Source organism: Eurosta solidaginis, chromosome 1 (genome assembly GCF_040869045.1).
Source record: "Eurosta solidaginis isolate ZX-2024a chromosome 1, ASM4086904v1, whole genome shotgun sequence".
NCBI lineage: Eukaryota > Metazoa > Arthropoda > Insecta > Diptera > Tephritidae > Eurosta > Eurosta solidaginis.
In genome coordinates this window covers 143,753,574-143,780,010 of record NC_090319.1, presented here as the reverse complement: position 1 = coordinate 143,780,010, position 26,437 = coordinate 143,753,574, and the positions used below count along the sequence as shown (strand labels likewise).

General features: G+C 39.7%; 1 protein-coding gene, 1 long non-coding RNA gene and 1 pseudogene across 2 annotated transcripts in view; 2 read left to right on the top strand and 1 right to left on the bottom strand.

The window, feature by feature from the left end:
- The window catches only part of LOC137237997 (probable cytochrome P450 313a4), a 355,606-nt gene that overhangs the window by 20,321 nt on the left and 308,848 nt on the right, over positions 1-26,437 (top strand). The window lies entirely within an intron of this gene.
- LOC137238556 (uncharacterized) overlaps positions 1-26,437 on the top strand; it is a 44,396-nt gene that overhangs the window by 17,073 nt on the left and 886 nt on the right. The window lies entirely within an intron of this gene.
- On the bottom strand, positions 9,432-10,966 carry LOC137238553 (peroxiredoxin-6-like; annotated as a pseudogene).

Here is a 26,437-nt window from a genome sequence, read left to right as displayed (position 1 = left end):
TGTATGTATGTTTATACATTCAATGTGAAAGCAAAGATTCGACTATTGCTTCTTGGTTTTAGTATCACAAACAAAAATAGATATTTATTGAGTTTAGTTACACTGAACAGTTAATTTACATAACAAGACTGATTTAATATTTGAACGTATGAATACGAGTGACCGCTCTTAATCGCGTCTTAACGAATACTGCCTTCTCATGCTGGATTGATGTTGTTCGTTAGTACATTCAGGGTTGCAGGATACTGCTACATACACTCTAAATTTTTTACCAAAATTTAGGATCATTTTAGGTGTAAATTTTTGTTGAAAATGTGCTCCTTGTCTAAAAACACAATCATTTTCACTCTAGTCGAAATAAAAAAACCCAATTTGCCTAATTTCCCACAATAATACCAATTTCCCACCTAAATTGTTTGTATTTAGGTAGATGTTGTTTAATTTTAATCACAATTTGCGTAATTTTCCGCAATAATACAAATTTACACGTAAAGTGTTTGAATTTGGGCAAATGTTGTTGAATTTTAAGTATTGGTGTCTAAATATCAGGTAATCAGCTGATGAACCATTTTGTCATTCGCAGAATTTTTCGTAGAAGTGCGCGTCAATTAGCAGCAATTAAAAAGTTAATTTCTCCAGAATTTATTATACCTGTCTATATAATTTTTGGAGCATATTCATTCGGTGCTGGTTGCTGTTATTATACGCATAATACAATTAAGTTGTTAACTTAAGAAATTATCATTTACATCTGTACAGCCACCAAGATGAAAAGGTCAAGATGTTCAAGTGTTTGTTTTCAAAATGTGGGAAATTATAATTCTTATGAAGTGCATTTCAGCCCAAGTCACCCCATTAAAAAGGGATTCCGAGAGAAAGAGTTGTTTTCTAATACACAGATCCGTTGTTCATTATTTATAGTTTGGATCAACAATCGAAGAAATAAAAAGCAACACAGAAGAACCAACTCCCTGGATATCAATAGTTGGTAAATTTCCATTCTAAAAACGACCTTAGTTATACATTTTTCCAATTTAATTTTTTTATATTTTTTAATTCCTAGCGACATAACCACCGGATAGCTGTGCCCACGTAGCTTATATTTGGTTTGAAAAGGAAATTACATTTAAGGAGGAAGATTTTAATATTATGGATGTAGTTTTTTATGTAGTTTACCCTAAGCAAATATCACAAACCTTTGAATTCTTAATGAGATATTTTTTTTTAATTTTACCCACACAAATGCGAGGTAAAAAACTACATATAAACAATTTAAGAAAAATTAATACACTTATTAGAAAACTAGAACAAGTTATCTAAAAAATTCACATAAGTTATATTTAAATAAAGCCTTAGTAAGTCTGAGTAAATTATTGCCAAAGGCGGTAATTATTGCATTACCTTTTTTTATTATTTAACACAAAAAATCTTGCGCTGTCAAATGAATATTAATTTTTATCTAAAAAGATATATGTAGTTTTCTTTCCTGATAAAATTGAATTTTTTAAGCTTTAATATGACAAAATTGGCCAAAACTGTAACGAAATTTATGAAAAAGTATTTCCTTATTCCTAAGAACATTTAAAAATGTAATTATAATTCTTGTTTGTCTTATATTAGTGTAAAATAAAATTTCAAAAAGTAAATTGTACCGTGTTATCGTAAAGCAATCATCCTATTTTATATTAACTATATTATATATAATGAAAATATACCTTTAGAAAATAGGCTGATTACTTTTCTTTCCCTCGGTACTGTATATATGCATATGTATACATACATAAATATCTTTGTATTTGTTTTTATTAAACAAGAAATGCAGAAAATTGAACATATTATGTTCAAAAGGTAATCAAAATTTAGACATAATTTGTGTAAAATTTTACACTTATTTTGTTTAAAAATCAACAAAAATGTCTAAAAAATTAGTTGTGTAATTTTAGGTCGATAATATTCGGTAATGTGTTGCCTACTATTATCGACGTAATTTTCAGCAAAACTGATTTAGAGTGTAGATTCGAACGCAAGGTTGCTTATAAATTGGAAAGCAGGGTGTTACAGTCGGCCATCCTGCTTATGGGGCGACCTCGTCCCCATCATCATAGTTGCATTCTAAACCGTCGTCGATATCATCTTCGACAGGTAACTCGCACCAGGGTTTAAGCTTGTCCACCGAGTAGACAGATGCGTAATGTTTGCGACAACGATTCGACTGAGGTAGATCTTCGACGACGTATCGATCTTTTTCGAGCTTTTTAGTGATAATAAATGGACCCTTGTATCGCGGTTCGAGCTTTCGAGAGGAACCAGTGCTAGGGGGTTCGTTCTCCGCGAGCACCAGGTCACATTCACTGAATTGTTTGGGTTTTGCACGTTTAGCGTCTTAGCGTAGTTTTGCTAATGCTCGTTTGTCATTAACTCGATTTGCCGCAGTAGTACGCAAGTTCGTTAGCTCTTCGTCGTTAAGCCACTGTTGATCGTGAATGCTAGAAATGATTTTGTTCTTGAGTATATCTCGAGGATGAAACCCGTAAAGTAACTCGTATGGGGTACATCCGGTCGTTGCGTTCTTCATAGTGTTGATACACCACTGGACGTTGCGGACATTATCGTCCCATCGCTTATCATTTGAAGTTGATGGAAGGAGCATAGAAAGTATGGTACGGTTGGTGCGTTCAGCGTGGCCGTTTGCCCTAGGCGTATGGACAGCTGTGAGTATATGTTTGACGTTGTTTTCGGCACAATAGTTTTGGAAATCTCGAGAGGTGAATGCCGTTCCGCGGTCGGTGACGAACTTCTCAGGCATTCCCGTGAAGCTACACATGTCGTTCAACGCCTCAATAACACTTTTAGTTGCTGTGCTTTTAACTGGTCGTAGAAATGTAAACTTGGTGAACGAATCGACGATGACTAAGAGATGTTCGTTACGTTTCTCGCTTTTAGGAAACGGGCCTAAGTGATCAATATGCACCGTCTTGAAAGGTATCGGGTCAATGTCATCGTAATGATAACATGATTCTTCCTTACCCTCCTTTCGCTTATAGTACGCACAATCGAGACAAGTTTTTATGTAGCTTTTCACAAAATTGCGCATTCGAGGGAACCAAAGATGTTTTGTTAGTCGTTGTTCTGTTTTATCAACACCCATATGTCCGGCGCGATCATGAGCGTCTTGTGTTACTCGATGTCGCAATGTTTTGGGGACAACCCATAGGGTTTTTTTGTTGACGTTGCGAAACAATCTACCGCTTTTAAGTACGTAGTCACCATCTGTAGTTTTGTTCTTAGAGCAAATTTCGTTTACGATTTGACGTAATTTGGGGTTTTGCAGCTGCATGCTAAATAGCCAATCGGAATCGTCGATGGCCACCTTAGATATGCGTAGATGAGCTGATTCAGCGTTGGAAGCTTCCTCTACTGGGGCACGGCTTAAAGCGTCAACGTGCTCCATCCTCCTGCCCGCTCTGTGTTGAATTTCGATGTCATAATCCTGTATTTTGAGTCACCATCGTGCGATACGTGGTACTAACTCTCTCTTCTGCATTGCTGTACGTATGGCGCTGCAATCGGTTCTCACCGTCACTCTCTTGCCGTATATATAGTACTTGAAGCGATCAAGTGACTCTACGACCGCTAAATTCGCTAGTTCGAAACTGTGAAACTGCTTTTCAGTTTTGGACATTGCTCTACTGAAATATGCTATGGGCTTTAGATCTTCATCATTTCGCTGCAGCAGAACGCCAGCCAAGCCGATGGCGATGCATCTACGTGTATTTCATGCTCTGCGTTAACGTTATATGCGACTAGTAGAGGCTGCGAGACTAACTTTTCCTTGAGCTGTTCAAAAGCGTCACTTTGTTCGGGCAGCCACACGAATTTCGTTCCTTTCCGAAGTAGTATTCTTAGAGGTTCTGAGATTACAGCGTAACCTGGAACGAACTTTCGAAAATAACCGCTAAGACCAAGGAAACGACGTACGTCGCTTACGTCCTTTGGTGGTACTATAGTGTTAACTACTTTGTACTCTTTACTTTAATTTTTAAAATAATTTTAATTGAGTTTTCGTGTTAACTTAAAATTTTGAATAACTTCAAAAAAAGAAAATTCTAATTAGTTTGAAAATATCTAAACTCAAAAATAAACAAAAACAAATCTTTTACTTAAAATCAAAATAAAAGATTTTTTTAAAATATCAACTTGAATGTTGATATATTGGCGATCCTACCAACGATCCTGCGCAAATATTTTATTTCATTAATGACTGTAATGATTACGAAAATTTCCATTCGCTAATTTTTAATTAAAATACATTTATTATCTGAAACTATATCTGTCCGTGCTTGTATATATAATACCTCGTGCTTGTGATAAATGATTTTTTGAACAAAAAATTTCGCAATTTTAAAGTAACTACTCTGTCATTTTTACAACGACTTAAATAGTTGTGCGAAACAGTGCTCAAACTTTCCAACGCTTTATTAATGAAGTATTTTCTGATTTCGATTTTGTATTTACATACATTGATGACATTCTTATTGCCAGTGATAATAACGATCAACATATAAATCATTTAAAATCAGTTTTCAAAAGACTTGAAGAATATAATTTAAATATCAAACCTTCAAAATGTACTCTCGGTGTAAATAAATTAAATTTTTTAAGTTACGAAATTTCAAGCGAAGGTATTAAACCATCTTTAGATAGAATTGAAATCATAACAAATTTTGAAAAACCAATTTCTATAAATAAATTACAAAAATTTTTAGGTATGATAAATTACTATCACAGATATATTAAAATGTTAGCAACAGAACTTAGTCCTCTGCATGAAATGTTAACACATGCAATTAAAAACAAACTCAAACAATTAAATTGGACAAATGAAACCACAACAGCTTTCGAAAATGTTAAAAAACTTTTTGCTAAAAATACTTTACTTACACATTTCGACAAAAATGGTACTTTATCATTAGCAGTAGATGCATCAAATGTTGCTATTGGAGCAGTTCTTCAAAAAACTAGCAATAATATACTAGAACCCTTAGCTTATTTTCCAAGAAAACTAACTACAACAGAAGCTATAATATTCAACAATTGATCGTGAACTTTTGGCAATTTATAATTCAATTAAACATTTTAAACATTTTCTTGAAGGTAGAACTTTTACAATTTATACTGATCATAAACCTTTAATTCATGTTCTAAATTCTAAAGTAGATAGATCTCCTCGTCAACTACGTCATCTTGAATATATTGCTCAATTTACAAATGATATTCAATATATACGTGGAAAAGACAACATAGTTGCCGACACACTTTCCCGTATTCCAGAAATAAATGCAATTTCAACTCAAGATATAAATTTAGAAACTTTATATAAAGAACAGCAAACTGATACATTTTTACAAAAAACCATTTTTGATCCAAATTCTAAAAATAATTTAAAAGAAATTCATATTCCAATTATTAATTTAAACATATGGTGTGATGTTTCTCTACAACCTTTTCGACCTTATGTTCCACATTCTATGAGAAGAATTATATTTGACAAAATTCACTCATTATCTCATCCAAGTATAAGAACAACTAGAAAATTAATTCAAAATAAATATTATTGGCCTAACATGCGTAAAGAGATTAACGATTGGACTTCATCTTGCATCAATTGTCAAAAATCCAAAATTTCAAGACATACTAAATCTCCTATCCAAAAAATTCAAATACCATCAGGCCGTTTTGAACATATTCATATGGATATTGTTGGACCTCTTCCAGTTTCAAATGGAAATTGTTATATTTTAACAATTATTGACAGATTTTCACGTTGGCCTGAAGCTTATCCACTTAAAGATATTTCAACAAATACTATAGTAAAAACTTTTATTCAAAATTATATACCACGATTTGGTATACCATTGAATATTACAGTAGATCAAGGTTCACAATTCACCTCAACATTTTTTACGGAATTAACTAAACTTTTAGGTTCTCATATAATTCATACATCTCCTTACCATCCCCAAGCAAATGGCATGATAGAGAGATTTCATCGAACTTTAAAAGCAGCAATTATAGCATCAAACGACTCGGTTCATTGGTCTGACATTTTACCATTCATTCTACTTGGTTTACGAACTTCTATTAAAGAAGATTTAAAATGTTCATCTGCTGAACTTGTTTATGGCCAAACACTTAGAATACCTGGTGAATTAATTATTTCAAATAGTAATAAAGAACATGATTTTTCTAATGACGCTCTTCATAAAATAAGAGAATATTTTTCGCTTGTTCGTTCTAAAGTTTTTCATCATAACAAAGAAAATTTTTTCGTTCCTAAACAATTAGAAAATTGTGTGTTCGGCCGGGGTGCGTCTGCTCCTAAGTCGATGGGCGCACCGGGGTCGATCTCAGTGGGAATGTGGCGTGTGGAATAAAGGAATAGACAAATAGGCGAGAATTTCTCGTTATAATAATATGTTTTATTGAATATAAGTACAAGATTTTGGTGACAATATTACCTGTATTGACTGTATTGTAGAAAAACGGCAGAGATCGCTGGCGGCAGATGCGTGCTGGTTGGCGGTCAGAATCCAAGAGGCCGGTTGTATAGCAAGCTACAACCGTTGACCCGCAAAATCCTCCGTTTTGGAGGGGAAAGGCACCCACATATCAACCCCGACATGCATATGTATGAGTGCTGACAAAAAACACACATACACGTACATGTACATGCATGCACATGCATGTGGCGGTGATGGTGTGGGTGGTTACAAATTAATTCGAGTATCGAGTATCGATTCGCAGGGTTGCATTGGGGGGATCGCAGACAGATGCAGAAAAAGTTAGGCATCCTGCCTAAACATGCCGGCTCCCCTTGCGATACGCAACATCGTTTTCCGCCAATGACCTCCACTGAAACGAGAAAAATGAATATAAAAGAATATAAGACTTACACACTAAACTTAATCTAGGTGAGGAGTTCGACTGACGACGCAAAATGGCCGGGAATCCCTTCCGACTTGCTTCGCATGCCACCTGACAAGGTTGTAAAATTAGCGGTTATGAACAGTTAACAGTGAGTGGCACCATTTTTTGTTATTCTTTGGTTTTTTTGTCGTTCCGGATGGAGAGGCCGAGGTCTCCATTCCAGATTTGCGGTTTTGTTTGTTGGTTGGACGAAGAGGCAGAGGTCTCCGTTCCAGACTCGAGGGTTTTAGGTTTTTCTGGGCTGTACGAAGAGGCCGGGGTCTCCGTTCCAGCGTATAACGTGTCGTGTCGCTCTCAGGGCGACTGTGGCATTTTATGGATGTGCCAGGGCGAGTGGCCGTGAGGTTGGTTGGGTGATGCGCGTTTTCGCTGCAGCGCATGTATTTCGTCAGTTGTGTATTATATTATTACCCTACAAAACACCTGGTCACAAAACCTACCCCCGCCCATGCAAATGTGACTACGAATATAACCTATCACCGTAAAATGACTAGTCAAATGACGTGGAGTGACGAGAGCGTTTTTGCAAAGTAGTTAGTGCTGTGATTTCGAGCAGCTTATGTATTTCAACAAAACCAGCAAGATTGCGGTGTGTGGGGGGTCGGAGCGGACGTGATTCCAAGCCACCCGCGCAAAATTACTTGTTTTCGTGATACGCGTGGTGTTTTATTAACAAACGTACGTTAAAATATGTGAATAAACCAAGTTTAAAACGAACCGTAGAGGCTGACGACGGTATTGATTTAATTTTGTGCGACAGCTCATGACGAATAGCGAACATCGTAATTAAATTCGAAAATGTACCAACTGCCGGTGCTTACATGCAGATTGGCGATGCGTTCTTCACGACGCGTTCTATCTGCACGTACCATTCTGAGATTGCATGCAACCCTGTCGTGTATTTATGGGTTATCTGACAGCTGGTATGGTGAATTTGTGGTGTGCGAGTATATATATACATGTATGTATTTGCTTGCCCTTGAAAAAACAAAACTAAGTCACTGGGGCAGTAGCACATTAGGGCTGTAGAAACAATTGACTTTTTCCAATTTCGGGATTTTGTCATGTCGGGATTATTTCATTTCGAGACTCCTTCCTTTTGAGGCTCGGACGCTTGATTACGGGGTGTTCATGATGTTTGTTGTTGAAATCAACGAGTCCTGCCTCCCCGCAAAAAAACCAAGCAGTACCGACGAAAAAAAATCAAGAAACAAAAAAAAAATGTTTTTGTTTGTTGTTTTTTTGTAAGGAGGTTTTTGCCTTTATTTTTGTGCGTAAGTATGTGTTGGAACTGCCCGAGGCGTCAGTTTTGGCAAAAAAATTATCCCGATTGTGTTTCTCTTGCGGGGTTCGGTACAAGCGTGCGTCATTTGATGCAGCACTAAAAAAAAAACAGGCAAATATATGTGAATAAGTTGGCAACCAGTGCACGGACTTTACCGTATTGGTAGATTTGCAAACTTTTTGACCCTTTTTCCTTTCCTACTATTTCTACCAATATTTCAATATATTTGAATTGGAACTAAATTCTGTGATACTTTGGTGAGCGTATTTCATTGCCGAGCACGTCCAAATACTTTGATAGGTGATAGTACCAAACCAATCAATTTTTTAAAAATGTGTGTACAAATTCAAACAAAATATAAATTTGTTTGTGAATGGCGCGTGCCATACTGCCCTGTGTAGCAAAAGAGTACGCAGAAAAAATTTTGCTTCGCTATTTTCATCATTTTTTGTTGTGACTAATTTTGAACGAAAATAAAAAGTTTTAATTAAACGAAAACATGCAGAAATCGGTTATTTTGTGGCAGGATTTTGGTACTTTGGAAACTACTGTTGTAATTAGACGTTTCGTAAATTGTTGTTTGTGTATTTCAGGAAATAGTGAGCATCCTAAGGCATAAGCTTTGTATATACAAATTCGCATTACAGTTTTGGTTTTGTTTACATGTTTCTCTTGAAAGTGTTATTTCCGTGAGATGTTTTCTTGGAGAGCAAAATCTCCCACTACCACTACTCTTTTCATTCATCCTTTACCAACATTCCCTTTATAGACAGTCCGCGCACTGGTATTATATACCAGACAAAAAAATTAACATTCATACGTAAATGTACATTGCTTTGAATTGAAGCAAACGGTAAATCGATCGTTCGATTCATGGCGCCGTTTGCTTCATTCTTTTCGTTTTACGCGTGGTCGAGTACGGAGCTGCTAAGACAGGTTCAGGCAAAACACTAGCTGTTCTTATACCAGCTGTAGAATTAATTAACAAATAGCGTTTTATGCCATGAAACGGCACTGAAGTGAATATTATATCACCAATTAATTAACAAATTGCAGTTAATGCCATGAAACGGCACTGGAGTGATTAATTTATCACCAACAAGAGAATTATCGATGCAAACGTTTGGTGTGATGTAAGTAAAATGATTAGAAGACTGATTTAGTAATTTTCTGTGGTTGTAACATGATTTACGCCGGAAGGCATAGTAATTTTATCCAAACCTTTCGGGAACAGTTGATTTGCTTCCTCGTCAGTTACCGTGGGTAAAGTCATCTCTTTGCTACCAGGCGTCCGATTGGCAGGTGTGGCCACAACCTTCAGCTTGTCAGTCAATTGCAAAGAGTTAATGCAACGTAGAATCTTATCAACATTTCTGCCCGTCGACATCGGATAGAACATCGATAGGGGTACGTTGTGGTCGTGACCGACGATATATAGCGCACGTATAGTTTTGCCAATCTCTGGATCCTTCTCTTGCTCCGGTGGCATTTTAACATCATACAATGCAATACATAGAGGTGTTGGCAATGGTACAATAACTTATACATGATTGATTGGGAAAGTGCTTTCCGAAATGGCGCCATTCCCATTACTAAGTTGACCCACATACGAATTAGAGTCCACTTTTCGTTTTAATGGTACTCAATCTCCCTTTTTAAAATGTAAATCAGTTGATTCAAAATCGTCAGGTGCATACGCATGCGGCAGCGGGAATGAACAGGCCAGGTGTCAAACGCAAACAGCAAATAACCCACCAACGAAACTTATTTTGGGAGCATTAGTGCAATTGATATGTATTTAATACTGCAATGGAATGCATTGCGATATATTAGGTCTATTGTGAAATTGTGTCCAAAATATGTTTGACTTAATAATAGATGACGAATTTTATCCAATAAGAAAATCATTGTGGCAATATGGTGCTCTATATCGTATTGAACAAAGTAGTTTTATTTTAAAAAATATAGTATCATATTTCATATTAAAAAAAAAAAAATGTCAGACCGAATAAATATGAATGAGCATACGTTAAATGATTTTCTTGAGTGCTCAGTGTGCCTGGAACGTTTGGATACTTCCTCTAAGGTGCTTTCCTGCCAAACTACGTTTTGTCGTAAATTGTTGGAGGTGATCGTTTCCAGTCGCCAAGAGCTGCGTTGTCCGGAGAGTCGAGTTTTGGTTGAGGTAAAAATAGCTGACTTGCCTCCCAATGTGCTTTTAATGCGGATACTTGAATGAATGAGAAATGCTGCCGCTGCTGCAAAGTCTCATCAAACGCACCAACAACAAAAATTGCAACACCGTAGAACAAATATTAATGCACGGCCTGCTAGTGATGATCCACAACAACAAACCATGCGGACACAGGTAACATACCAAAGAGCACAACTAAAAACATGCTGTGGATAAGAAATGATGGGATAAGGGAATATCCAAACATTACGATTTGGTATCGTTCACCCAGTCAACATGCGACTTCAGTTCGTCCACTGAGTGAGCCAAACACTTCACATTACGTTTTGCACACCTGGTTGATGACCCGCAATACGGCCCAGCTCGGTGGTGCAAACGGATGTAAAGTCGGATGGATATGAGAATAGCATAACCCAGGAGCTTCCCTGCCAGTCGTAGAAGCTAATTGGCCCCTGGGTGGTCTCAGCTTTGAACCTTGGCACAATTGCTCCCAAACGCATTTTTGTATGCTTTTATTGTATGTTTTAACTAAAATTTATGTATAGCAAATGTTGATCTTGTATAAGCATTGATGCTCGTGCTGGTTGCTGTTGAAGATGCATTTGCTGCATTTATTCAGTTATATGTGGCGCTTCCAATATACAACCCGGAGCTCACTGGAGCTAAGGGCGTTCGCCATGACAGCTATCAAAACTTCCGCCACCCTCCCCCATTACAGCATGCCTCCGAGTTTCTTCTCGTAGGGAGAACAATCATTGGAGTATGGGAATTTCGAAGTCAGATGTTTGGTTAATTGAAATTTCGTTGTGCATTTCTTTTTTTTGTTTAGAAAATAGGAACGTTTAATTATTGTTGCGGAGTTGTTTGAAGTTAAGAGGTAAAATATGAACCATGCACAGTATTGTATTTCATGTGGTATGCACTGAAATAAGTAATAAATTGGTGACACAGCGGCATTAACAGAGAAGCGTACAAAGAAGAAGAGGGAGGGGTAACACCAAATCCACCGGAGTTGCCTGCTTCCAATCAGCAAAATAATTTGTTTTTGGCGGCCAAGTCGAGTCTAATTCGCCTGTAGTCATATGCCGAAATTTATTCCTTAGAAATTTTTTTTTTTTTTCGTAATTCCTGGATGGCTGCATTAAATATACCACGAGCTCTTCCGTAGCTTATGGTATGCTTTTCGACATAAAATCAAGAATATTGTGGAAGAATGGATATATTTTCGCACAAGTTTCTTCAAATATGTGCTCTTGCTTAAAAGAACCAATTTTCTCTAACTATTTTGAGGCATTCCCTTTAATTTAACAAGCCCCCTCCTGACTTTCCTTCCATAACCGGTTTCCGCTTCTTCGAACATTGTTCGGAATAGGAGGTCAGGGAGAAGGGAAAAAATTCGCACTGACTTTTCTTCGAATTGGGCAGATGGACTATAAGCGGAACATTCCCAACATACTTTTCTGTAAATGTTTTAAGTAAGTCAAACTAAAGTTGTTGGTCGCCCTTCTCTCGACTTGGAGACTTATGAACGATTTTGACGTTTGTTCATACGAGAGAATTCTTCGTAGATTTAGCGTTACACTTAAGCTGTTGGACTTCAGTTGTCGTAGAGAAGTATCTTTGGTAGTATATTAGTAGTGATAATAAATTTGAAAGTGCCAAAAGTTTTTGATGAAAGAATTCGTTTTCTACGAAACATTTCGTTAATTGACAAAGTCATGTTGGTTTTGTCAGTCTTTCAGAAATTTTTTGAAGAATGCCGTACGTTAAAGTTTTATACAAAGCATTCTGAGATACGGCGTTTCTCAACCCAATTCTGAAATAGGACGTTTTAGTGCTACTACTGCAATAGGAATTTTATTTTTTGACAAATATTTTGCGATAGGGCGATACTCTACGCGGCAGCCGCAATGAACTGATAAAAAAATTAAAGAAAATGGCTTATTGCCTTAGAACTCTATATTCCGGCCTTAACTTGGACAGGGGAGTCCAACTTTTGTGCGATCCTGCTGAACAAGGAGTATTCACCCGTTTATTCACAAATTTCGGAAAGCTCTTGTCCGTTTAAGTCTTCATGGAAGTGTTCCAGGTGAACCGTTAATTTCCAAATATAACCTATTCCCCGAATTCCTATATGGAGACGAAGGTTCCGAACAATCATTTAACATACTCAATGAGTGCATTTCGTTATGGTATCTCCACTAGTTACCAATGATATATATTTTTTTGCTTTACGTGAATCCTTTACTGGTCGATTTTTTTGACGTTGAACGGTGAATTTTGATTTGGCTTAGGTTTCGTATGTTCATAGGTTTACGAAAGTCAACGATTTCATGGTTTCCGCAAAGTTCTGTCAACCGAGGTTAATATGGTTAACCCATATTAAGAATATGGCTGACCCTACTCATTAAGTAAAAAATTCTGTTGGCCTCGGGCTTTTGGCCGAGTGCGTAGGTGTTCTGTGGTCCTTGGTCGGGGCGAGTGAATGTGGGTTGACTTTTGGAAATTTAAAATATACAAAGGGCCGAAAGCCCTTAGTTTCTGTGGCAGATCGGTTCGCCCTTCTGCGGTAGGCTTTTCTGGTGTCCTCGTTCTGGGAGATCGAGTGAGTTGGGGTTGCTTGTTGTGTCCTCGCTCGGGGTGAGCGAGTGAATTTGGGTTGATGGTTGGCCTCGTTCCGGGTGGACGAGAGCTGGGTTAGATTTTTTTTTTTTTGAAAGTAGGGATATGGAGGAACGGAGGGATTGTTAGGAGGAGCTCGTCGCCTTCTCGCAATCCGTCTCTTCCGGCGGAAGAAGGATCAGTTTGACCAAAGGTCGTCTGACTTGCCCCTTCTCGGTTTTGAGGTCGACTACGCGTACTCGGTCATCTTCGCCGGGGTGTACGTTGACAACTCGACCTAACCTCCATTCGTTGGGAGATAAGTTGTCCTCCTTGAGGACAGCGAGATCTCCCACTTTTATATTTTGTCTGGGATGCTTCCACTTCACTCGTTTTTGAAGTTCGTATAGATATTCGGTTTTCCATCGCTTGCAGAAAGTGTGATGGAGGGCCTTGAGTTTCTGCCACCGATTGATCATCGAGGCAGAGCTCTCACTAGCATCCGGTTCTGGCGGAGCCAGTAGGTGGCTTCCCGTGAGGAAATGACCTGGGGTAAGCGGCTCTAGGTCGTGCGTTCACGAGGGAGAATATCCATCAGTTGGGTCTGAGCACGCTTTCGGTGTATCGTGCAAACTTTGCAATTATGAATGGTTGCCCTAATCGTGGTTTTGATGTTAGGTATCCAGTATCAGGTGCGTATCAGACGCAACATGAGTTGATTTTCCCCATGCAGACTTTGTTGATGAAACAATAGGACTGTAAGACGGGATAACCTGCAGTTGTATGGGAGGAGGATTGGGTGGCGTTCATTAAAGGCTAAGTCCTTTGACGCCCCGAGTCGCCCTCCTACCCGAATGATGCCATCTTGGCCTAAGTAGGGATTAAGTGAAAGTATTGCACTTTTCCCTGCAATTGGTTTTCCGGCCTTTAGATCATTATATTCGGAACTATAATGTTGTTTCTGATAGATTTTAATTAAAAGTCGTGAGTGGCCTTAATTTCATCAGGGGAGATTAAGTGCGACATGACCTGGAATGAATTTTTTGTTTCGGGGTAGGTTCTTCGGTAGAACCTTATAACGTATGATAAGACCCGTAGAGCCCTAGGTAGGTCGGAAAAGCGTTGAAGAATATCGGTAGGATTGACGGTTGTTGTTGCGCAGGTCTTTGCCCTCTTTTCCTCTACGGAGGTGATGTAGTCACTTTCTTGTGCTGGCCATTGGGAAGTGTCTTCTTGCAGCCAAGAAGGTCCCTGCCACCACAACGAATTGTTGACCAATTGAGACGCAGGTAATCCTCTGCTACCTAAATCTGCTGGGTTGGACTCTGAGTTCACGTGCAACCAGTCCTTATGTCTGACCATGTCGATGATCTTGGTGATCCGATGTGCGACGAAGTTTGACCAGGAACAGGGCGGTTTCCTTCTCCATGCGAGGACGATCGTTGAATCCGTCCACAGGTGCACTTTCACTGGTCCCAACTTGAGATTCCTGAAAATTGATTCGGTGATTTCCGCTAACAGCACGGCTCCGCAAATCTCCAATCGTGGAAGAGAAAGAGTTTTCACTGGGGCTACTCGGGTTTTGGCTAGAAGTAGGTTTGTGCAGACATTATCATCCATTTTGACACGCATGTAAATGACTGCTGCATAAGCCTTCTCGGATGCGTCACAAAATCCATGGATCTCGATGTCGGTTCCTGGAGAGAAGTTGACCCATCTAGGTATCCGGATTTTATCGATTTCATGGTATTGGTCGGTGAAGGATTTCCATCGTTCCAGCGTACTGGTAGATACTGGTTCGTCCCAAGCGGTGCCTTCCAACCAAATACTCTGCATGAGTATTTTTGCCACAATGACCATTGGTGCCAGCCATCCCAAGGGATCGAAAAGTTTGGCGATTGCTGATAGTATCGCTCTCTTCGTAATGTTTTCCGGGTTGTCCAGCGTCCCTGCTTTAAAATAAAATAAATCGGAGAGGGCATTCCATCGAATGCCTAACGCTTTAACTGAACTGGTATCTGCGAATGCCAGGAAGTTTTCATTGAGCAGGTCTGCTTTGGGGATGTCCCTTAGAATGTCCTCTGAATTGGATGTCCATTTGCGAAGTGGAAAGCCCGCTGAGTGTAGGACTTGACGAATTTCATCTCTGGCTTTAATAGTCGATGTGATCGTATGTCCACCCGCTAACACGTCATCTACATACATGTATTCTCGTAGTATGTTAGCCGCTGTAGGGTGTGAGTTTGACACGTCGTCTGCCAGTTGTAGGAGCGTTCTTATCGCGAGATATGGAGCGCAGTTCACTCCGAAGGTAACCGTCTTTAATTCATAAAGACTAATAGGGTCATTCGGGGACGTGCGATGCACAATACGTTGAAATTTGGTGTGCTTATCGTTCACCCAAATTTGACGATACATCTTTTCGATGTCGCTATTGAAGACAAAACGGTATAGTCTCCATCGTAATATAAGGATGGGTAGATCGGCTTGTAGAACTGGGCCCGGGAGGAGAATATCGTTTAAGCTATTACCGTTGGCCGTAGGGCTCGAGGCGTTAAATACTACGCGTACCTTGGTGGTTGTACTTTCTGCTTTTACAACGGCGTGGTGGGGCAGAAAGTAATGATCCGAATCGTCGGATGGGATATTCTCTTTCAATTTTCTCATATGTCCGAGCGTTTCATATTCTGACAACACTCGAATATATTCCTTACCTAAATCTGGGTTTTTTATTAGCCGCCCCTCATTCCGGAAGAATTGAGAGCATGCACGCTTCAGGGATGGTCCTAAGTTAATATTGTTAGGGTAATCCTGCCGGAATGGTAGTGACACGGTGTACCTTCCATTCTCACTTCGCTGCGTTGTTTCTTTAAATAGTTGTTCGCAGTACCTTTCATCTTCATTTAATATTTTATTTTTGGGTACATTTTCTACCTCCCAGAAAGCTTTGAGTTGGTTGTCTAACGCAACCTCGTTGTAGAAAGACATAATGCTCTTCGTTGGATTCGGTGATTCGATACGACCGGTTAGTATCCAACCGAACACTGTCTCTTGGGCTAAGAGTGTGTTTAGCACATTCTTTTTTATACCGCTCATTATAATTTGGGGATATATGTCTCCGCCAAGTATGAGGTCTACGTCTTCGTTGACGTAGAACCTCTTGTCTGCCAAAACCAAGTCTGGGAATGCCTGCATAGTCATTGCGTTGATATGGCAGGATGGAAGATTCCCAGTGAGTTTCGTTAGAACCTTTACGGGTGTAGTCAGGCTGAAGCAGGGATCCACTGGTGAACGTAATTCGATGTTGGATGCTTCTTTCACCTGAGCTGACACCGCATTTGTGATGCCTGAAACATGGGCATGCATTTTCCTCGCTGGCAAATTGATTCTGCGTTTCAGTCTTTCAGTTATAAGGGAACATTCAGACCCAGAATCAATTAATGCCCGCGCGGAGAAGTCGGTACCATTATGGTGAATGTGTACGCGAGCAGTTCCTAATAGCACGCCTGTGCTGGAATTGGCATGGCAGGATTTGACATTCTGATTCGCAGAGGAAGGTGGTTGTCCCGATTCCTGTCTTTTCCTTGCCTGTGCCGAAGTTGATGGGGCATTATCCGCATCTTTGAAGGGATTTCGTACCGCCGGTTGCTGAAGTGTGTCCGCATGCAGGAGCGTGTGGTGACGAGAGTGGCATTTGGAACAGTTGTATAAACTGGTGCACCTCGTCACTGTGTGTCCTGGGGATAAACAATTCAGGCAGCCATTTGTGGATTTGACGAATTTAATCCTTTCTACTGGGTTTAAATCGCAAAAACGTGAACAGTTGCGTAATCTGTGCTCCGTAGATTTGCACATTTTACACATTGATTTTGTTGTTTGCTTGGTTACTTTGGTTTGAAAAGCACCAAGTCTTTTTGTAGGGTTTTCCGTCGACTGGCGCGACGTGTTTGATTTTTGCACTTTAGAAGTGGCATTCCCTGTAAAACCAGACACGGTTTCAAGTGTCCAGAAACGATTTGACAAGAACTTGTCCATATCCTCCCACTTGGATATGTCCGTCTTGTGGTCAATGCTCTGCTCCCATAGAGCCAACGTATTTTCAGGTAATTTTGTCGAACATAAATAGGTAATAATCGCATCCCAATTTGAAACATCGATCTGATGTGTTTTTAAAGATGCCAAGCAATTATTTATGTCGCGCTGTAAGGTTTTGATAGAGCTGCCGCACTCGCTATCTATCTTTTTTAGATTAAACACAATTTGTAATTGTGAGTTTACGAGAATCCGCTTATTCTCGTATCCCTCACATAGGTTTTTCCAGGCTGTTTCGAAGCCTTCATTTGTCAAGGGACATTTCTTGACGATGTCCTTTGCCTCACCTTGAGTTTTCTGATTGAGGTGGAACAACTTTTCTACCGGGCTTAGGCGACTGTTGTTTTTGTATATGGCCGTGAACAGGTCACGAAACGTTGGCCAAGATAGGTAGTCGCCCTTGAACACCTCAGTATCACAAGCTGGCAGGCGTATACTGTGTTCGTGTGCGCGTTCTCCCTCAGGTTTGACTGCCCTATCTTTTTCCTCCTTCAATTTGGCTTGAAGTTCAGCCATGTTTGACATGCATCGCAGGAATACGGCATATGCCGCTTTATGCTTGATCTTGACCGCTGCGATTTTCTTAGCGTCGAGCGTGTCAGAGTCAAGCAATTCCTCGAGGGCGGTCTCGGCCTTTTCCCACTTAGCTTGCAACTCTTTTTGCTGTATTGCAAGAGTGTGTATAGTGTGCAGAGCCGCATTTATGTCATTAAAATCGGCCTCGAATTCGATTATTCGATCGGCCAATCTAATGTAGGAGTCCATGTTCATGGTTGAAAAGTGGAGAGCGAATTAACCAAGGGATATAAAACTTGAAAACCTGAGCGAATCACCCAACCAACAACTATTAAAATTACGCAAAATTGATTTATTACTCTTATTTTGTTTATTTTTGTCTGAATTTGCAGATTATTTGTGCCTTAAAACAAGGAGCAGGGGGAATCAACACCAATGTGTATTGTGCGAAGTAGAGGGGGCCACTCGTGAAAACTAAGTGCGCGCGTTGATATAAAAACTGGACGAAAAGTGTAAAAACTCAGTGAAAACTGTTGTAAAAACTGTGTCGATTGAACAAGTGAAAATTAAAGTGCTTGAAAAGAAAATGAAAACTGCCACAGCCGTGTGGCGTTAGATTTTAATATGTGAGGTTATGTGCACCTCTTCCTTGTGCTGTGTCCGGAGAGCCTTACCGCTGGTGGGGGGACAGACCAGATAGTCACAAGGAATTTAAGACAACGTTAATGTGCCGCGTTTGCACTTAATTTTGGTTTTCGACACTAATAAATTTTTCACACTTTTCGCGGTTATTCACAATCACGTATGGCAACTTAAATTGATTTTTCGCACTTTATTTATTATTTTAACCAAAAAAAAATGTGGCAAGAAATATTGCACTTACTCTGGCTTTTTGTGGCGAATCGTGTACTGGTGCTGATGTGGCAAGATGGCTTAATCTCTCAGTGTTTTTTCACGCTGGTATGATATCATAGACTTTTCGTTGGTGGGCAAACTTCTTTTTCGGATGAATTTTTTGTGAGGAATTTGAAATTTGTGCGGTCAGCTACGGTCGTATTTTGTGGACTGTAATTTAGGTGCTGTATATTCCTTTCTCGGGGAGATAGGACCAAATGTTCGGCCGGGGTGCGTCTGCTCCTGAGTCGATGGGCGCACCGGGAATGTGGCGTGTGGAATAAAGGAATAGACAAATAGGCGAGAATTTCTCGTTATAATAATATGTTTTATTGAATATAAGTACAAGATTTTGGTGACAATATTACCTGTATTGACTGTATTGTAGAAAAACGGCAGAGATCGCTGGCGGCAGATGCGTGCTGGTTGGCGGTCAGAATCCAAGAGGCCGGTTGTATAGCAAGCTACAACCGTTGACCCGCAAAATCCTCCGTTTTGGAGGGGAAAGGCACCCACACATCAACCCCGACATGCACATGTATGAGTGCTGACAAAAAACACACATACACGTACATGTACATGCATGCACATGCATGTGGCGGTGATGGTGTGGGTGGTTACAAATTAATTCGAGTATCGAGTATCGATTCGCAGGGTTGCATTGGGGGGATCGCAGACAGATGCGGAAAAAGTTAGGCATCCTGCCTAAACATTGTGGGTATGTTTTTGTTAAAGTTCTTCGTAAATCTAATTTAGAATCACCTTATGAAGGACCTTTTAAAGTTATATCTAAGAAACATAAAACATTTACAATTCAATACAATAATACTATTAAAAATATTTCAATTGATTTACTTAAACCAGCAGACATACTTATTAACACTAATTTAAATACAAATACATTAAACAACAAAAAACAAAAAAAGGTTACATTTAATATTAATTAATAATTTGTTTGTTTAAAATTTTCTTGGAGGGGGAGTAAATATAGTGTTAACTACTTTGTACTCTTTACTTTAATTTTTAAAATAATTTTAATTGATTAAAATTTTGAAAAACTTCAAAAAAAGAAAATTCTAATTAGTTTGAAAATATCTAAACTCAAAAATAAACAAAAATAAATTTTTATACTTAAAATCAAAATAAAAGATTTTTTTTAAATATCAACTTGAATGTTGATATAGTTACAAATTCTGATATGGCTTGCGTTTTTACCGCACCAGGAATGATGCCTGCCGGAGTTATTTCGTGTCCCAGAAACGTTATCGCCTTTCGCAAAAAACTACATTTCTTAGCGTTCAGCGTTAAACCCGAATCGCGTAATGCTGTTAGCACACGTCGTAGGTTCGAAACCATTTCCTCTGGCGAATTGCTACCGACCAAGATGTCGTCCATGTACACCAGCATATCGCCCGGCTCGGTCTTTTCTTGAACCTTCGCCATTAATCGCTGGAACACAATGGGTGCATTGGTGAGGCCAAAAGGAGGTCTCTTGAATTCGTATAAGCCGTCTGGAGTTATGAACGCTGTACACATTCGGCTGCTGGGTGCGATGGATGTCCAGCACCGAAAAATACCTGTACTGCTTCGCTTCGTGTAGGCGCTTTTCGATGTTAGGCACAGGAAATTTCTCCTTCCGAACTAGTTGGTTTAAACGTCGATAGTCTACGCATAACCGATCGCCGCCGTCTTTTTTCTTGACCAAGACGAGAGGCCTCGCGAATTCGGAGCTTAACTTAGTGATTATGTCGTTATTTTTAAGTTAGTTGATCATTTGAGTAACTACAGCCCTTTTTGGTGCTGGCACGCGATATGGTGGTTGTGAGATGACTTTATTACCGATTATATCGATGTGCATTTCGACCAGACTAGTTTTACCGATCCCGTTTAAACCTTCCGCGAACACGTCTTCGAAACCTTTAAGTACATTCGTAATTTGTTCGTGTTGGCTTTTATCTTCTAAAGCATAAGCTAGCTGAGAAATGTCGATATGTTTAGGTACGCTTTGCGTCACGACCCGTTTGTTAACGAATATTGATTTCCCGTCACAGACCTCTAGTTTCACCGACGAATTAGTTATAATATCCTGGCCGATTAGGAAATCTGTTTGAAGCATAATATCATCAACTATGTAAAACGTTGCATCAAGCGACATTCCATCTACCTCAATAGTCAATGAACACCTTTCTCGAATAACATGGGTACCGCCACTGAACCCTTTTAATTGTATTTGACATTCTTCCCGTTCTGCACTGAGTGACTCAATGACTGATTTACGGACCATGTTGCACTGACTACCGGTGTCTATAAACGCTTTAAACTTTTCTTTTTTAACATAAATATATTTTGTAACATTCATCCAGTGATAATGCCTCTAATCGACGTATTTCTAACCCGCGTTTACCGCAGTTCTGGGGTTCACTTTTTGGGTGCACCTTATTCCTGTCAACGCACCTTGCACGACGTTGGGGTTTAGGGCATTTGCTCGAAATGTGACCAGCTTCTTTACAATTAAAACACGTAACAGATGATTTTACATTACTGCTGGTTGGGCGCTCCTGCATGCTGGTGGATGCGTTTTTCGGTTGGGTATCAGTAACTTTACCGCGATTCAACAAGTAGTTTTCGATTGTTTCGCGCATTTCTTTCACGGTCTTAAATTTTGTTGCTGCGATTGCTATTTGTAAGTCTCGGTGTTGTAAACCTGCGCGGATATAATTAGTTATTGCAGATTCACTTAAGTGATACTGTTTACCGAGAGCGTATATGCGAAAACAATAGTCATTCATTCGCTCACTCTTTTTCCGAACGTTATTGCTCATCGAGCGATGAATTTGCGCCTCGTCGAGATGGATGCCAAATTCTGTTACCAAATCTTTCGAGAATTCATTCCACGTAGTGTGTACTCTTGGCAATGAGTCGAGCCACATACGAGCCGCACCGCGCAGTCTGCTATACACGGCTAACAAAACACACTTCTCGTCGAATTGGTATGCTCGTACGACACTACTAACGCGATCTGTGAACTGTTCCACGGTTAACGACTGGGGATTAGTTGGATCGAATTCGGGCATTGTCTCGCTTATCTCTTTGACCGTTTGACTTCTGCCGCCCGTTTCTAACGTGCTCACCTGCGAAATTGGTGGAGTATCGGTACCTCGATTGTTTTCATTGTTATTTGCAGTTGTCGTACCTTGTTGCAATAACGATAGAATATTGTCTATACTAACACGTAACTCATTTACTTGCGCCTGCAGATTAACACTTGCAATACCCGTTTGTTCGCTAGGTAGCTGAATTTCATCGGAATCTGTATTATCGCATAAACGTTGTATAAGCTCGGCGCGAGTGCCTGAGGTTGGCAGACTTTTTTGATTTAGTATTGATTTAAGTTGCTCGATTCGCAGATCTGAAATCTTAACCGATATTGTTGCGTCAACTGACATTTCCGTGTATTGTTGTGATCACGTTTTCATAACATTACAAGCTTTTATACAATTCGTTACGATTCTTTTATTTTGTTTACGTTTTGACGTTTATGTTCTATACGTTGATAATTACTCCTTATTTGACGCTCGTTCGTTTCGCTTATTTTTGTTTACGTTTTTAGCTTTGACGTTTATTTTCTACTCGTTGTGTTCGCTAATTGTTGATTTTTGTTTTGCTTATGCACACTTGTTCTCATAAGCTCATGTACACATATCGTATTCGTTCGCACTTTCTGCGTTTATGCGCATTCAAAACTGTCTGTATATTATGCGTTGATCGTGTCAATCAAACGCAAATATTTCACCTTCGCTTTTTTTGTTATTTCCCCAGTGGAGAGTATCCACGGAAAATTTTACCGGCGTTGGTATAACTGTGATTTCCCCTACGTAGCGGGCAATAAATTCTCGAATGTTCTCAGCATTTGGGTTAACCTTCTACTGTACCCATTTGTTAAATGATTTGGGTTATGCTTTTTTGCACAACACTTTGCGAATTTTAATCGGTTTTTGGTGAAATGGCGAGTTTGCCGTCGCTTAAGCGTTTTCGACGGAGCCGTTTGTGAAAAATTACACCGTTTGAGTATTCTACTTGCGCGCGTACTTAATTTGGCTACTCATATTCGATTTGAGGCCGGTCGTCCCTACTTCTGAACTGAAAGCAAAGATTCGACTATTGCTTCTTGGTTATAGTATTACAAACAAAAATAGATATTTATTGAGTTTAGTTACACTGAACAGTTACTTTACATAACAAGACTGATTTAATATTTGAACGTATGAATACGAGTGGCCGCTCTTAATCGCGTCTTAACGAATACTGCCTTATCATGCTGGATTGATGTTGTTCGTTAGTATATTCAGGGTTGCAGGATACTGCTACATAGATTCGAACGCAAGGTTGCTTATAAATTGGAAAGCAGGGTGTTACAAATGTTCAAAAACAAAACACCTACCACTTCCAACAAAAATTGTTCTTACGCACAAGCATATTTACATACATACATATGTATGTTCAAATGTAAATTACAAAACACTAAAAACTAGCTTCCTCTTTTTCATTCATAATGCTTCTTCTTAAGTTTTCCAAATTGGTGATCCAATTTGGCAACATGGCATTTGAACAAATCGTCAAAAGAAAAATGTTTGTGATTTTATAAATTCCAACTTCGATGCATATTGAAGGCTTTCATTATAACGCCCATAATTACTTCCATAACTCGGCACTTTTTCTATGAAATAATACCAAACTATTTATATGACTTAATCGAAGTAGTAATATGGTAGTAAAAAATGCAAATAAAGACGCACAATATTGCCCAATAAATTCCCAGTAACGTATTAGCAATATAATCTAAAAATGTCCATGCATTGTTCATATACATTTTTGCAAATAATTTTCCAATATGCCGAATTGCCGAGTTGACACAGCTTATGGCAATTTTAATTTGCTATTTGAAAAACCTCATCTTATTCTGTCGAAAAATTGTTCGCGCAGTCGAGCAACCAAGTTTTCAGTAGCTGTATTGCAGTTAATACATAAAAGTGGAGTTTTACCCGTTTCTTGCCCGAATTCGCACTGTGACGTCATATTGTGTATGCTGACTTCTTTATCACATGTCAATACAAAGTAAGAATTTTACACTATATCCATAGATAAAAAGTAATAAATGGGAGGGGCGAAATGAACTAAAGTAATTTTGCAAAGAAAAATAACATAATGTCGCAAAAGAGCAATAAATTCTTTTATTTTAGTATTAATAATAAATTCCCCTTTTAGCTGTTAGTTGATTAAAGCTACAAACAGCAACACTTTTAACCCCGACGACACATAATTTGGCTCGCGCCTATTGCATTTCGTTGGCTAATTGCTACGAGCATTCATATGTATCAGGGATGGGAGTTATCAACAAATTTGAATAACCATTGACGAAAAAATAAAAAATAAATTTTTATTCATTATTCAAAAAAACTTGAGTGATGAATAACATGTTATTTTTTATTCAAGCATTTCTTGAATAATGAATAACATTTTCTCGTTATTCAAAATATTCTAATTGATGATAAACGCCCATTCTTATTTTTGCAAATTTTGAATAAAGAGTTGAGTTATTATTCATTATTTACAAAATATGGAATTACAATAAAATTTTAGTTTTTATTCAGTTATTCAAAAATAAAAAAATAAACCATCGAGATGCCCTGAAAATATACCCATATGCGTAACCAGTTCGCGTGTAGTTCTGAAGCTTCTTAGGGTAATATTGAGCTGATTTTGGGGAGTATTCGTGGGGGGGAGGGGGGGGGGCGGTTTTGGGGGCCGTTTAGGGGTAATTTCTGGGACACCCTGGGGATCCTCCCGGGGTCTATTGGGGTCCATTCCAGGGGCTCCCCCGCAATCCTCCTAGGGTTTTGGGGTAATTTCGTGATGACTTTTCCGACTCCCTCGGGGTCTTTTGGAGGTCATTCCGTGACATTTTTGGGACTCCCTCGGGGTCATTCCGGGATGATTTTGGGGACTTCCTCGGGGTGGTTTTGGGGACTCCCTCGAGGTCCTCCCGGGGTCATTTTGGGGGTCATTTCGAGATGGTTTTGGGGACTCCCTCGGGGTCATTTGGGGGTCATTCCGGGATCTTTTTGGGGACACCCTCGGGGTCATTTGGGGGTCATTCCGGGTTCTTTTTGGGGACTCAATCGGGGTCATTTGGGGGTCATTCCGGGATCTTTTTGGGGACCCCCTCGGGGTCATTTGGTGGTCATTCCGGGATCTTTTTGGGGATTCCCTCGTGGTCATGTGGAGGTCATTTCGGGATGGTTTCGGGGACTCCCTCGGGGTCATTTGGGGGTCATTCCGGGTTCTTTTTGGGGACTCGATCGGGGTCATTTGGGGGTCATTCCGGGATCTTTTTGGGGACTCCCTCGGGGTCATTTGGGGGTCATTCCGGGTTCTTTTTGGGGACTCCCTCGGGGTCATTTGGGGGTCATTCCGGGAAGATTTTGGGGACTTCCTCGGGGTCATTTGGTGGTCATTCCGAGATCTTTTTGGGGACTCCCTCGGGGTCATGTGGGGGTCATTTCGGGATGTTTCGGGGACTCCCTTGGGGTCATTTGGGGTCATTCCGGGTTCTTTTTGGGGACTACCCCGGGTCATTTGGGGGTCATTCCGGGATGATTTTGGGGACTCCATCGGGGTCATTTGGTGGTCCCCAAAAAGATCCCAAAATGACGCCCAAATGACCCCGAGGGAGTCCCCAAATCATCCCGGAATGACCCCAAAATGACCCGGGGGAGTCCCCAAAAAGATCCCGGAATGACCCCAAAATGACCCTGAGGGAGTCTCCAAAAAGATCCCGGAATGACCCTCAAATGACTTCGAGGGAGTCCCCAAAACCATCCCGAAATGACCCCCAAATGACCCTGAGGGAGTCCCCAAAAAGAACCCGGAATGACCCCCAAATGACCCCGAGGGAGTCCCAAAAAGATCTCGGAATGACCACCAAATGACCCCGAGGGAGTCCCCAAAAAGATCCCGGAATAACCCCCAAATGACCCCGAGGGAATCCCAAAAATGTCACGGAATGACCCCCACATGACCCCGAGGGAGTCCCCAAAAAGATCCCGGAATGACCACCAAATGACCCCGAGGAAGTCCCCAAAATCATCCCGGAATGACCCCCAAATGACCCCGAGGGAGTCCCAAAAGTGTCACGGAATGACCTCCAAAAGACCCCGAGGGAGTCGCAAAAGTCATCCCGAAATGACCCCAAAACCCTAGAACGATCGCGAGGGAGCCCCTGGAATGGACCCCAATAGACCCCGGGAGAATCCCCAGGGTGTCCCAGAAATTACCTTAAAACGGCCCCCAAAAAAACCCCCACGAATACTCCCCAAAATCATCTCAATATTACCCTAAGAAGCTTCAGAACAACACGCGAACTGGTTATGCATATGGGTATATTTTCAGGGCATCTCGATGGTTTATTTTTTTATTTTTGAATAACTGAATAAAAACTAAAGTTTTATTGTTATTCCATATTTTGTAAATAATGAATAATAACTCAACTCTTTATTCAAAATTTGCAAAAATAAGAATGGGCGTTTATCATCAATTAGAATATTTTGAATAACGAGAAAATGTTATTCATTATTCAAGAAATGCTTGAATAAAAAATAACTTTTTATTCATCAATTATAAAATTTAAAATGATGAATAATTTTTTATTTTTTATTTTGATTTGTTTCATTTCAAAATGACTCAACCCTGATATGTATATATATATGTCTGTATACGCGGATTTACATAAATTCTTTGGTCGCTTTAAAACGTAGCAAGCGACAAGCTTTTTTCTTATTATCTCAAGACGCTGCCACAGCATCAGTGTT